The 13,841-nt window shown below is 44.9% G+C and overlaps 1 pseudogene; it reads right to left on the reverse strand.

Annotated features, from left to right (window-relative positions):
- Window positions 1-1,340: 1,340 nt before the first annotated feature.
- On the reverse strand, window positions 1,341-9,604 carry LOC132220117 (kelch-like protein 22; annotated as a pseudogene).
- Window positions 9,605-13,841: the final 4,237 nt, after the last annotated feature.

The raw sequence follows: 13,841 nt of genomic DNA on the forward strand, positions 1-13,841 counted from the left end.
GATTTAGAGAACAAATTAATTCATGTTCAAAGCTTTAGGGCTTTAAAGATATCTGGCCCTGCTCTTGATGAATGCCAGGGAGACCATTTCTGACTTAACAGGCACGTAATTTAGAACTAATGTTTGTGAAAGCACCTAACAGTACTGACTACTTGATAAAGGTTTCTTTCTTCTTTTCTTTCTTTTCTCTCTTCCTGATTTTTCCTCCTTCCCTCTTTCCTTCCTCTTATTTGAATCTGTTAAGAGAGTTCTGACGTGGCTTACTGTGTGTCCATCATGTCAAAACATAGGAGAGTTGGTAAAGGTCTCATTCCAACTTGACCCTTATATATTCAATGACAAAAATATGTCCCCTTGAGACAATCATCTAAGAATGCTGTTTCCTAAGTTGTGCACATATTGGGAGTCAAGAATTCTAACTATAGTGGGTAGGCTTCTCTTAGTTTAGATATTTGTATTTAACAGTAAACAAAGTGAGGCACAGGATGAACAAACAATTTCCTTGCAGGGAGCACAGAGCTCCCAGCAGGTAGTGAGGGTATCAGCTTTGCCTTGTATTTCTAACAGCTTTGATTTCTATCTTCGGGTGCTATCCAGTTGAGTTTTTAAAGGTGTAGAATAATGATTCTGTCTTCTATGTGGGTGATACATTTTGTAATATAAAGTGCATCTTAAGCCTTTTGAATTGAATTCCATTTTACCTGATGTTAAACTTGGACTCTTTTTTCCTTTTTTGTTAATAATGACCTGGGTCATCTTTATCTCCAGTGTTAATTGCTAATGCTGGTTACTTTATTTTTTACCTTTTGTAAGGTGTTTTATTTCATTTATCAACACCGTGGGGTCAGAAAAGCCCAGCAGTAGGGGATCTTCTTATCACTTGAGCCAGTCTCAAGCAACCTGATGCAACTCTGCTCCCTCTCCAGCCCTTGGGAGCTCAATTGCTCAGCCCTGGCTGCTGGGTAGGTGAGGAGCTCCTTCCCCTCCCCGCCCTCGGAAGGGGACTCCATATGCCTCAGTCTCCTTGCCCAGGTGCCAGTGCCCAGGTCTCTCTGGAGAAGGACACCTTCTCAGCCCGGCAGGACCGGAACCAGGGATGCCAAGACAGCTGGTGACTGCCTGCCCTGTGTGAGCTGAGGAGGAGCGGGCCTGGCAAACCCCTCAGGGGGACCAGCATCTACCCCAGCCCTTGCCCTGCATGGCGATCCACAGCCGAGCTCTACAGAGCCCGAAGACCGGCTGCAAGCTGGTGGCAGGAGCCAGCGGGGTGGGATGGGGTGGGGGGTCCAGAAGGAAGGGTACCCATGACCTGGGGTAAAGTGCTCTGGCCTGAGCTGCCCTCAGAGCTCCCGCCGCCTTCCCTTCCTGCTGACACCAGCCCCAGAGCCTAAGTCTTTGCTGAAGTTGTCCAACTCCTCCCAGTCAGTCATACCCATCACCGCAGGGGCGAAGTCTGGGTGGGCCTGGCCGCTATCAGGGGCAGCAGGGCACGGGGTAGGGTGCACCGGCCGCCTGGCCAAGGGTAGTTGTCCAGCGGGGGACCCCCCTCCCCGCCGCCCTCACCTCACAGATGTGCGCGTGGCCCATGTGAGCAGCCCACCGCCCAGCGCATGGATCCTGTCGTCCAGGACGGCAATGCCCGGCTCACCAGGCCCAGCCGGGAGTGGGCAGAGGACGACCGACCGCTGCCCAGATGTGCAGCTGTGGCAGGCCACCTGGACACGCCCCTCCCATAGCAGCATCATTGTTCTGCCCCCGATCACGCACAGCTGGTCCAGGAGGACAGCGATGCCGCGCCAGGCCTGCCCTGGGGCCGTGGGCCAGCTGGTGCTGTTCGGGTCATAGCGGTGTGAGTCCTTTAAACAGTCTTTTTCTCGCCGCCACGCACATCTTCCCTCCAGCAGCGCCGGCTGGCATCCTCCCTCTTGAGCGGAGCCCCGCCGCAGGCAGGTCATTGTGGGAGTCACGGCCACCGCGTAGATGTAGCGCCCACGACACACACAGGTCGGCGCTCCTGCCGCCCGGGCTGCATCTGGAACCAGGGCCTTTGCGGCGGGCGGCTCTTCCTCCCCCATCTGGGCTCCGCGCCGAATCCCGGGCCTGCGGTTGCTGTCCCCTCGGATCAGGTACACCGGATGCCCGGGTTGGACGTGCGGGGGGCCAGGGAGGCTCCAGGGCTTCCACTGTCCCAGCAGGGGCTCGGGGCCTTGGCCTGGTCGCTGAGGACAGTGGGTGGTGGGGAGTCAACGCCCCCGAAGCCCACGGGGTGCTGGAAGCCCGGCCGCAGCGCCGTCTGTGGGCTCTGCGGGCTGCAGCTCGCATTCTGCTGGGAAGGAGAGCATTGGCCATTGTGACCTCAGGGCGGCGGGTCAGCTGGGGCAGCCGCTGGAGGACCCCGGCTTCCATCAGCGGAAACCGCACGTCTCCAGGGGCTTGGGGGGGCTCTGCAGTGAGCTCTGGCCCGGCTGCTCCCGCTCCAGGGTGTGATGGAGAGCAGGGTGCCCCGAGACTCCTCGCTCTCGCAGGAGACCTCCAGGCGGTTGCTGCTGCGGAGGGCATAGCGTCTCCAGGGGTAGCTGGCCGTACTTGTCGGTCCCCGAGTAGGCCACAGTCTGAGGCCAGCTGCTTGGTCAGATGGCTCGGGTCAGTAGCTCTGCCAATGGGTAGACATCAAGGATGTCCTCAGCCACCCAGGACGTGAGGAAATCCCAGCAGAAAAGGGTGATTCCTGGGATCGGAAGCTGGCAGGCCGCAACCAGCGTCTCCTGCGCGTTGCTCAGGCTGAGCTCAGCTCGGAAGGGTGTATGATTTGGCACATGGCATCGTAGGACACGGGTTTTGCCTCTTGCTTTGGTTTCACGTTGCCTTTTGAAATGTTTCTACCATAAACCAGGTCAGCCCCCAGGTTAAAGACGTGGAGGTTGGGAAGGGAAATGTAATCAGCTCCTGTACACCCATGCTGACTCAGCGCCACTTCTACAGCTGATACATTTAATCCCAGAAGTATTATGTGTTCTTCAGAATGGCTAATGCTTTTTGGAAGGCAAGCAAATCAGGACATTTAAAAAGGTGCTTAGCCTAGACCTGTAATTTTAAACATTAGTGGTGAAACGAAGGACATCAATTATTTATTAAAAACTGCTCATTAGAAATGCTTTTATTTATTTACTAGAGGCCCAACGCACAAAATTTGTGCATGGGTAGGGTCCCTAGGCCTGGCCAGCAACCAGTGGGGTGACTGAGGGGCCCCCCGCTGGCACTTGCCTTGGCTGGCCTGGGGCCTGCAGACTGGGGGAAGCTCTTGCATTGAGCGTCTGCCCCTCTAGTGGTCAGTGCACCTCATACAAACCAGTTGTTCCATAGGTTGTTCTGCTGTTTGGTCGATTTGCATATTAGGCTTTTATTATATAGGATGTAGGTATGTATGTCAATCCTTATCTGAGGATATTTTCACACTGATTTTTAGAAAGAGTGGAAGGGAGGGGGAAAGAGAGAGAGAGAGAGAAACATTGATGTGAAAGAGAAACATGGACTTGTTGCCTCCCGCAAACACCACAACTGAGCCAGGTTTGCAGCCTGCAACCAAGGTACATGCCCTTGACTGGAATCAAACCCTTGACCTGCAGGCCAACACTCTATGCACTGAGTCAAACTGGCTAGGGTTGCTTTTTTATGTTTTTAACACATTGTTTGGGGGTAGTTTTTATGGCGCGCTAACAGGTGGCACGGGCCATTTTTGCTAATTTTTTGTGCAAATGTCAACATTCAGTAAAATTATGATAACTTTAGTTTACATATTTATACGTTACCCGCATTCTACCGCTAGTCTATAAAAAACGTATTAATATGTGTCCCGCGCTCTACTACACTGGTAGAACGTATAAATACGTAAAACATGTAAACACGTTTCCTGCATACAATGTGTTAAGAAGCAGGTGTAAAAGTAATATGAAAGCAAGTATTTCAGATATCAAATGTTTCCATATGAAATCTTAAAAATTATGATTAAGTACAGAGTGGCTTAGCATAAAATATTTTATGCTAAGCTTTAACCTGTTAGGACCTGAGTATTTGTTCATTTCCTTTTCTCTTAATGCCAACCTAACTTAGGGCCCCTTACAGGCAATTATATATATACAGCTAGAGGCCCAGTGCACGAAATTTGTGCACTGGGGGTTGGGGGTGGGCAGAGGTGTTCCTCAGCCCAGTCTGTACCCTCTTCAATCTGGGACCCCCTTGGGCATCCCTCTCACAATCCGGGACTGCTGACTCCCAACTGCTCACCTGCATGCCTGCCTGATTGACCCTAACTGCTTCTGCCTGCCAATTGCCCTCCCCTGCCAGCCCGGTTGCCCCCAACTGCCCTCCCCTGCCAGCCTGGTCACCCCCAACTGCCCTCCCCTGCTGGCCTGGTCACCCACAACTACCCTCACCTGACGGCCATCTTGTGACCACATGGGGGTGGCCATCTTTGACTATATGAGGGCAGCCATTTTGTGCAAGGGTGTGATGGTCAATTTGCATACTACTGCTTTATTATATAGGATAAGAGCTTATGGTCTTTCTTTTGGAAAATTGTAATAATAAGTATGTAAATCTCAATGTCTGCTTTCTGATGACCTTGGGCAGGGCAAACCTGCACAACCTTCTGCTCTGGTCCTACATGGAGATGGTCTTGTCTGGATGTTTGTGTAGCATCCATGAGCTAAACACATCTGCTTTCCAGTGAGCATAGGGGAGTCCATGCAGTAGGAATCTTAGTCTTGTAAACAGAGGGAGCTTTCTTCCTTTCCCTCTCTTCCTCTCCTTCTTCCTTTAATTCTTTTTTCCTTCTTTTGCTCTTTCCCCCTTTTTGTCAATATTTTTGCTTTTCTTAAAAATCCAAAACTTATGCATTATGGGTATTTTTCTAATATTCAAAAAGTTTCTTTAGGCCCAGAGAGTGAAGCCATGGACACAGAGTCAGAGGGCAGTGGAGCTATAGGTACTGAGGCCAGCGAGACACAGAGGGTTACTCCTAGGCTTTGAGACCTAATGGAATTTACCCTGCTGAATTTTGAATTTGCTGGAGACCAATTACCCCCTTTTATTTCTTCCATTTTCTTTTTTGGAATTGGAATACCCATAACTTATTTTTTGGCTGTCCCACCATTGTTTTTTAGAAGCAGATAAATTGTTTTCTCATTTCACAGGTCCACAGATAGAGAAGAATTTTGCCCCAGAATTAAATCCATATCTGATTTAGATAATTTTGATGATAAGATTTGGGACTTTTGAGTTGATGACATTTAGATGATAGTTTAAACTTATAGTTGAGGCTGCAGGGGATTGAGAATTTTAGGGATGTTGGGATGGGGTAAATATATTTTTCATGTGGGATGGATGTGTATTTGGGGCATCTGAGGAAAGATTGCCATGGGCTGAATTAGCTCCCATTAAGATATGTTCATGTCCCAATTCCTGGAATTGTGAATGTTAGGTTCTTTGGAAAAAAAGGTCTTTGCATATATAATCAAATTAGGATCTTTTGTTGTTGTTGTTGTTAACCCTCACCCGAGGATATTTTTCTATTGATCTTTTAGAGAGAGTGGAAGAGAGAGGGAAAGACAGAGAGAAACATTGATATGAGAGAAACATATCAATTGGTTGCCTCCATCAGGCTGGGGCTGGGGAGGAGCCTACAACCCAGGTACATGCCCTTGACCAGAATCAAACCCAGGACCTTTTGGTCTGCAGGTTGATGCTCTATCCACTGAGCCAAACCAGCTAGGGCTCAAATTAGGATCTTTTAAAAAAAATATACATTTTTATTGATTTCAGAGAGGAAGGGCAAGGGAGAGAAACATCAATGATGAGAGAGAACCATAATTTGTTTGCCTCCTGCATGCCTTCCACTGGGGATCAAGCCAGCAACCATGGATATACCCTTGACCGGAATCGAACCTGGGACCCTTCAGTCTGCAGGCTGATGCTCTATCCACTGAGCAAAACCAGCTAGGGCTCAAATTAGGATCTTGAAATGAGATCATCTTTGATTATCTAAGTGGGTCCCAAATTCAATGACAAGTGTACTTACAAGAGATACACAGGGGACAGACAGAGAAGAGGCAAGCAATATGACAATGGCAGTAGAGATTGGAGTGATGTGACCACTAGTCAAGCCCTGCCGGAGCCACCAGAAGCTGTAAGAGAAAAGGAATGGATAGTTTCCTAGTCTCTTCGGTGGGAGCAGGTCCCTACTGATACCTTGATTTTAGACTTCTGGCCTAGATAAACATGTGAGAATAAATTTCTGTTGTTTTTGCTGGGGCTGTCCAGCAGACCCTGAGTGATGGATGAATGATTACTCTGACACGTTTGCTGTTAAAGAGAGGGCTAAGGGACTGCCTGGCTAAAGGAACCAGACAGCCTCGATCGCCTGCCTTGATGGCTTTTATTGTAACAGCCGTTTGAGATAAAGTTTATCTTTTAGATATAATCAGTAGGATAAATAATCTTGGGAGGGCACATGTGTTTGTAGTGTCCTTTAACCAAGGACACCCAAAGATTAAGCATAAGTATTCCAGTGAACCCCTAGGGGCCTATACGTGCACAGCCTTGTTTGGAAAAGTCAAGGGAGATTAGAGACCCAAAATGGCGGAGGTATAAGCACACGTGTCCTGTGCCTTGTCCTGGAAAAGTCAAGGAATAATTAGGGGCACTGCCTTCGGCACTCCCCTAATTCAGAATTCCCATAAACAGGATGGGCTGCCTTCAGCACTCTTTCTTTATCTCGAAATGTCCTCCTTACAAACTTTCCAACCAAGTCTCCTGTGCTCCCCGACAGTCTTAAGCCACCCAATTTGTGTTTGTTTGTTATAGCAGCCACAGGAAACTAGTACAAATTTTGGTACATTTTGATAAGTCTAAGTAGCCAGTTATAGATGACCAAATATTGTAATATTCCATTTATATGAAATGTCCAGAAGAGCCAAATCTATGGAGACATAATATAGGTTAGTAGTTGTCAGGGGTTAGAGGTTAGGGGAATGGGAGTGATTGCTAATGGATATTGGGTTTCCTTTTTGGGGTGATGGAAATATCCTGAAATTAGATAGTGGTGATGGTTGCACAATTCTGTGAATCCACTAAAAACTATAAATAGGTTAATTTTATGGCATGTGAATAATATTTCAAACAGCTATTATAAAAATTACAACATGAGGTTTTAAATTTATTGATTTTATATTGATATCCCTTTTTTCTTTTATTTAAAAATTTAAAAATTAACATATATCCATTTGATTCTAATAGATATATAAAAAGGCTTCAAAATTATAATATCTATGTTACTACATCATTACAATAGTAAAAAAACTAAAGTGAATTTTTTGAGCTGTTTTTTTATTCTTTGGATCACATCCCACCAAAAAATATATAATGCAAATGTGTGTTCAAAAGTCACTTGAAATAAATTTTTGCTTTATGTCAGTATGGTACTCATTTGATAGAGAATTAAATTTGTTTCTGTTCCCCCCACTCAATTTTAGGGTTACTTTCCCTTTTTAAAATTTAATTTAATCCCCTTCTTAAATATTTAAAATAGTTACTTGGGTCAAATATCAAAGCTCTATAAGAAGGAATATAGTAGTTCCCCCTTATTCCCTGGGGATATATTCCAAGACCTCAGGGGATGCCTGAAACTGGATAGTGCCAATCCCTAAATATACACTATGTTTTCTTAAATACATACATACCTGTGATAAAGTTTAATTTATAAATTAGGCACTTTAAGAGGTTACCAATAGTAACATAGTAAAATGGAACAATTATAGCAATATACTGTAATTTTGATGTGGCTGTGGGAAACCGTGAGTACAGCTTTTACCTACACCGTCATCTTGACTGGGAACCTTGGCTCTCTTTTCAAATATTAGTTGACCTAAATTCAATTTAAATCTTCACTCAAAATCTTCTTGATTTATGACTATGGTTGCTGGTACTAAAGATAATAGACAGTAGAACAGTGTGTGTTAAGGTTAGTGATTCTTCCCCTTTAGCTGTATGTTTGAATGTCAAGGAACTGTCTTACATATGGACTTAAAAATTTGTAAAATCCTTTCACAACTTTGCTTTTCACTGTATAAAATGTTAATTAGAAGATTACTATGATAAACCAGTAACTATAATCATTATTCTGAAAAATTAGTGAAACTTTTAACCTGCTTATGGTACTCTTAATTAAAATGACAAGTGAATTATGTGGGACATTTCTATCTCAATGACATTTCATTCATTTGCATCATTAACAAGCTTTGTTTTGCCCAGCCGGCATGGCTCAGTGGTTGAGCGCCAGCCTATGAACCAGGAGGTCATGGTTCGATTCCCGGTCAGGGCACAGGCCCAGTTGTGGGCTCCATCCCCAGTGGGGGCATGAAGGAGGCAGCTGTTCAATGATTCTCGCCATTGATGCTTCTGTCTGTCTCTCTCCCTCTCCCTTCCTCTCTGAAAAAAAAAAAAAAAAGCATGTATCTATCTATATCTATATCTATCTATCTATTTATATATATATCTAAAGCTTTGTTTTAAAAATTGTTAGTCCCACTTGCCAGTTTGCTATGGTTTTATTTCTGTGTATGCTGCATAAACCACTGACTGTGATTTTTATAATCTTAATGTAGTGTATTTTTTCCATTGATGATCTTGCCCGAGGCATCCTCTTCCCTGTTATGTCCAGTATTATAATAGCATTCTATTTTTGTTTCTGCAGATTGGAGTAAGAGGAGGGGAAGAATGGAAAACAGGGCTCCTTTGTTTGGGGCTGCTGAATTGATACCATGACTGTATAATTTCTGCAACTAGACAAAGCCAAAGGGCACCGTTAGCCTTTTAAAAGCAGCCGAGAGAGATCATTTTCCTTTGTTGCCCTATCATGACTGTGGGATCGTGACATTTTCTCCTCACATGATTAAACTAAAACGGATCCTTACAGCTGCCCGGACGGCCCACCTGCCACTGAAAGATGATTCTGAGACTGTGCGTGACGCCCTCGCTCATTGTGCAGTGTACCCAGCCCTCACTCTCCATGCTAATGAATGTTAACTGATAATCCCCCAGGGTCCTTTTTCGCCCCCAGCTTCAGCCTTTCCCTTCATCAAATCTCCTGTGAGCACTGCTCACAAGAATGGGCATGGTGAATGAAGTTGAGTTTAATCTCTTTCATGTCCCCAGCCTTTACTTGAAACTACCAAATTCAAAGGCTATTTTTCTATGTTTTCATTGATTTCCTCCTCCCCCCCACATTAAAAAAAATATGGCGAGTTTCTTTTAAAAGCTTCCTCCTCACTGCCTGGTCTTTTAGGACTTGTTAATCAACTAATTTCCATTTTATTCTTCTGGCTGCTTCTACTTTATCAATGTCTTCTTAACCAATGTCTTCTAAAGGCTGAAAATCCCAGGGGCGCCTGTCTCCTTGCTATTCTGCAGGAGTTTGGACAATGGGATCCGTTGCCATAGCTTCAGGGACTGTCCATGCCAATCAAATCAGCTTGCCTGCATTTGTCTCCCATTCTGTGCATCTCCCTGATTTAGGTAGAGCTCACCTTTGCCTCACCAGGACCTCCATGCTGTCTCCTGCTTTTCCAGGCCGTAGGCTGTGGTTCCCCATTCAGATCATCCCTGGTTCTAGTCTATGCACCTGCCCTTTCCCTTCTTAAGTTAAAGTCGTTCCTATTATTGAATCTCATTTCCTCAAAGCCCTCACTCTTTTGAGGGCCAAGGCAATTCCTTGTTGTGCTGGCCAGTAGCCTCTTTATGCCAATCCCAGAAGGGTGGCCCCGCTCTCTCCACCCTACATGTTAAGTGCTCAGTTTCTGCTCTGTCTTCCTGGTTCCTGGCCTCTCTCTCAGCTTGCTTCCCCCAGAACCAATTTAGCTCCTATTTGCTGACTTAGTTTCAGCCAGTGTCAGGCCTGATTTCAAGTTGGCTCTCCTGAGTCCCCATAATTTCCTTATCAACTAGCTTCATTTGGCTGCTTACCAGAGGGAGCCACTCTAGTTCTGGCAAACATTGTATGTTTCCTAGTCACTGCTATACTTGGCCAAGTCCTTCTGACCTGGGAAGTTTTTTATGGTAATTTGAGAAATTAATTCAGGGCCCTTACCTCCTCCCCCCTCTCCTCCTTGTCCTCCTCCTTCTCCTCAGCATCTTCTCTGCTCAGATCTTCTTGGATTCATGCATCATAGCTTATATTAACACTAGTGGCCTGGTGCACGGATTTGTGCACATCGAAAGAAAATTAATTAGAAGGTGGCCGGTGGGGCGGGACTGGGTGAGATGGGCTGGACATGCCCTGGAGCCAACTTTCCACGGTCCCTCCTGGCTGGCTGGACCTGGGGCGGCACCACAGCTCAAAGGATGTCTGTGGAGTGAGTGGGGTCCCTCTGGAAGGTGGGGTCCCTTGGCCTGGCCTGTGGGGATCGGGCCAAAACCAGATCTCTGGGTCCCGAAGTGTGAGTGGGCATTCTGCAAAGTTGCTGTTGTACAGGGTGTGGAATGCAAATGCAAGTGTACAGTAAACCAGATTCAGGGCGACAGTGCCCCAGCAACAATAAAACCCATGGTTGAAGGTGGAATCGTGTGGCCCCATGAGGAATTGGAGTCCCTCCTCTCTAGTTCTGGGGTGCGTCACTGCTAGAACCGCTGCTGCCAAGTCACCGCAGCTTGGCAGCTCCTGTGTTGAGCATCTGCCCCCTGGTGGTCAGTGCACATCATACCTACTGGCTGGTCAGACAGTCCGACGGTCGCTTAGCCTTTTATATATATATATTTAGATGGCATGGCAACCCTCATTGGCAACATCAGCACTGTTCTCCCCTCTGAGTCCATACTTAGAATCATTCTAACTCCAGTGTTCAAGGCAGCCACTAAAGTTGAATGAAGTTGAGAAGAAACAAGTCAGTTATCTCTGACTTATATAGTTCATCTTCTAGGTTGCTAGGAGGGTTGTGGTTAGAAAAAGCATCAGAGATGAGGTGATTGCTGAGCTGTGTCTTAAAGGATGCTAATGGGTTCTTTAAGTAGACAGTGGGAGAGAGATAGTCTAGGCAGGACAAAACTTATACAAGGGTTTAAAGAACTACATGTAGTTTAATACGGCTGTGAAGGAGGTACACATGAGGGAATATGGAAAGTTGCTGTTGAAGCACAAGAAGGAGACTGCATAGTGGACAACTTTATATTCTCCTCTGAGAGCAAGTGGGAGCCATGACGGGCTGCAATTCATAGTAGAGTATGGCAAGAACGGACTTTTATTTTAGAAAATAATGTATCTAGCATCAAGAAAAAAGATTGGAGGGAAACAGAAGTAGAAGGGAAGGCTGAGGAAGTTATTGCAATGACATAGGGAGAGATTATGAGAACCTAGGCAAAGGCAGCAGTAGTAGGAGAGGAAAAGAAGTAACAAGAGATATGGAGAATGCAGCATGGTGTGTCAGTAAGGATGCCTGGGTGAGCGTGGGGATTAAGGAAGAGTAAAAATCACCCATAACTCACAGGTGACTGGATCAGTGGTTGTTATAGGTGGAATGTTTGTCTCTCCTCAAAATTCATATGTTGAAATCCTAATGCCCAATGTGATGGTATTTGGAGGTGGGGCCTTTGGGAGCTGATTAGTCATGAAGGTGGGGCCGTCGTGGGATTTGTGCACTTATAAGAGACTGCAGAGAAATCCCTTGCCCCTTCCACCAGGCGAGGACACAGAGAATAGAGAGACTTCTGTGAACCAGGAATTGTGTCCTCAATAGAAACCGAATTTTTAAAAGTTCTCACTTGAGGATATTTTCCCATTGATTTTCAGAGAGCAGAAGAGAGAGGGAAAGACAGAAATATCAATGTGAGAGAAATACTTTGATTGGTTGCCTTCTGCATGAGCTCTGGGGAGGAGCCTGTAACTGAGGTATGTGCCCTTGACCAAAATCGAACCTGAGACCTTTTGGTCCACAGGCTGACCTCTAGCCACGGAACCAAACTGGCTAGGGCAACAGACACCGAATTTGCTGGTGCCTTGATCTTGGACTTCCCAGCAAAGTCTGTGGCATTGTGTGACAGCAGTCTGAATAGACAAAGACAGTGGTGAGGTCTCCATTACCTGTAGACTATGCTTCACTTTGTAGAAGTGTCTTAAAAAGTTGCCTTCAGAGAACATTTTATAAACAGAATTTTTAAAAATTGGGCTTTTATTTATTCCATCAATATAGACATTTTATTTTAGGTGCCTAACTTTGGTAGATGGAAAGTTAAAGGTTACGATCTCATTGTGGAAACATTATCTCCATACATAAGAGTCTAAGACAGATTGTGAAATCACACAGTATGGGATTAATTATCAAAAATGCAATGTATATTAAAATATACCCATATTTTTGACTGGACTAATCATTGTTTATCTCAAAGGATGAGATATTAATGCCACTGTTCAAGCCAAGTGCCTCTCCCTAGGATATCAGGTGGGGTTAACTGTTAGTATTTTTTTAAAAAAATTAATATTGCTATATGCAATAAAGGAACCATTTAAAACCATTTAAAAAATAGCAACTGTTTTAAAAAAAAGCTAATGGTGCCCAGCCATAGTAGATCCCAAGAAATACTGAGTGATAATAATAACACTAAGGTAATGATTAGTGACTTTTGTTATCTAAATAACAGGGCCTAAACAAAGCCTCAAGAAAATAAAATTGTAGGACAAACTTTACACGAAGCTATGGAAACAGAATGGGCTATTTTGCTTAAAATAGAACACCTATATTTAGGAGCTTTTAGTCTGGCATGACCTTGACATTTAAGTCAACACAGTCATTTTAAGTCCCATTGTAACCGCCATCCTCTACCTCTGTCTCTAAACCATTCGAAAAGCTCAACTGCTCTGCCATAGCAGAATGAAAATCAAATGTAAGCCATACGTTTTTACTTAGAGATTTTTAAAACATTAATGTCTTGGTCTTCCTGGCCAGCAACCCCTTGTGAGTGTGCCTACTGAGAATCTACAATAATATCATGTGTGACCATTCCTCTGATTAAATAAGGAATGTGCCAGTGTTGTATTTCAATCAGGGCTTACGAGACTCCTGGTCTAAGGTCAAGTCTGCCATTTACCAGCTGGAAAGCTCCAGTCCCACCGGGGACCTCTGTTTCGTCATTTGTACCACAAAGAGCTTAGGCTAGAACAGTGGTGTTCAACCCTGGCTGTCAACAGGGTAGAGGCAGCAGGGGCACTTTTAGAAAATGCCATGGCAAGCCTGTTTCCAGAGACCTCCCATTTAATTGGTCTGTGTTGTGGCCCAAGTATTATTTATTTTTGAAAAGCTCCTTGGTTGATTCTAATGTATAGTCAGGGTTGAAACAACTTGCTCAGAAAGATGTGTAAGACCCTTCACAGCTTGAAAAAAATTTTTTTATGAAATGATTTAGACCTGCCAAGTGACAGGTTTCCTGGTCTTAAGCAATGTCAGAGGCCATCTTTAATAAAAAGATGATTTTAATAAATCCTCTCTCCCATATCAAACACAAAATTAGATATGAAAGAGGATATTTGCCCTGGCTGGTTTGGCTCAGTGGATAGAGCGGTGGCCTGCGGACCAAAGGATCTGGGTTCGACTCCGGTCAAGGGCACGTGCAGGAGGCAACCAATCAATGTTTTTCTCTCACATTGATGTTTTTCTCTGTCTTTCCCTCTCTCATCTACTCTCCCTAAATAAGAAAGGAAGAAAGAAGATATTTATTTAGAATAAAAATCACAACAAATTATAAATTTTAAAGAGTAGATAAATATCATAGGTGTAAAATAATCCAGAAAAATAAGGCAA

Source organism: Myotis daubentonii, chromosome 17 (genome assembly GCF_963259705.1).
Source record: "Myotis daubentonii chromosome 17, mMyoDau2.1, whole genome shotgun sequence".
NCBI classification, from domain to species: domain Eukaryota; kingdom Metazoa; phylum Chordata; class Mammalia; order Chiroptera; family Vespertilionidae; genus Myotis; species Myotis daubentonii.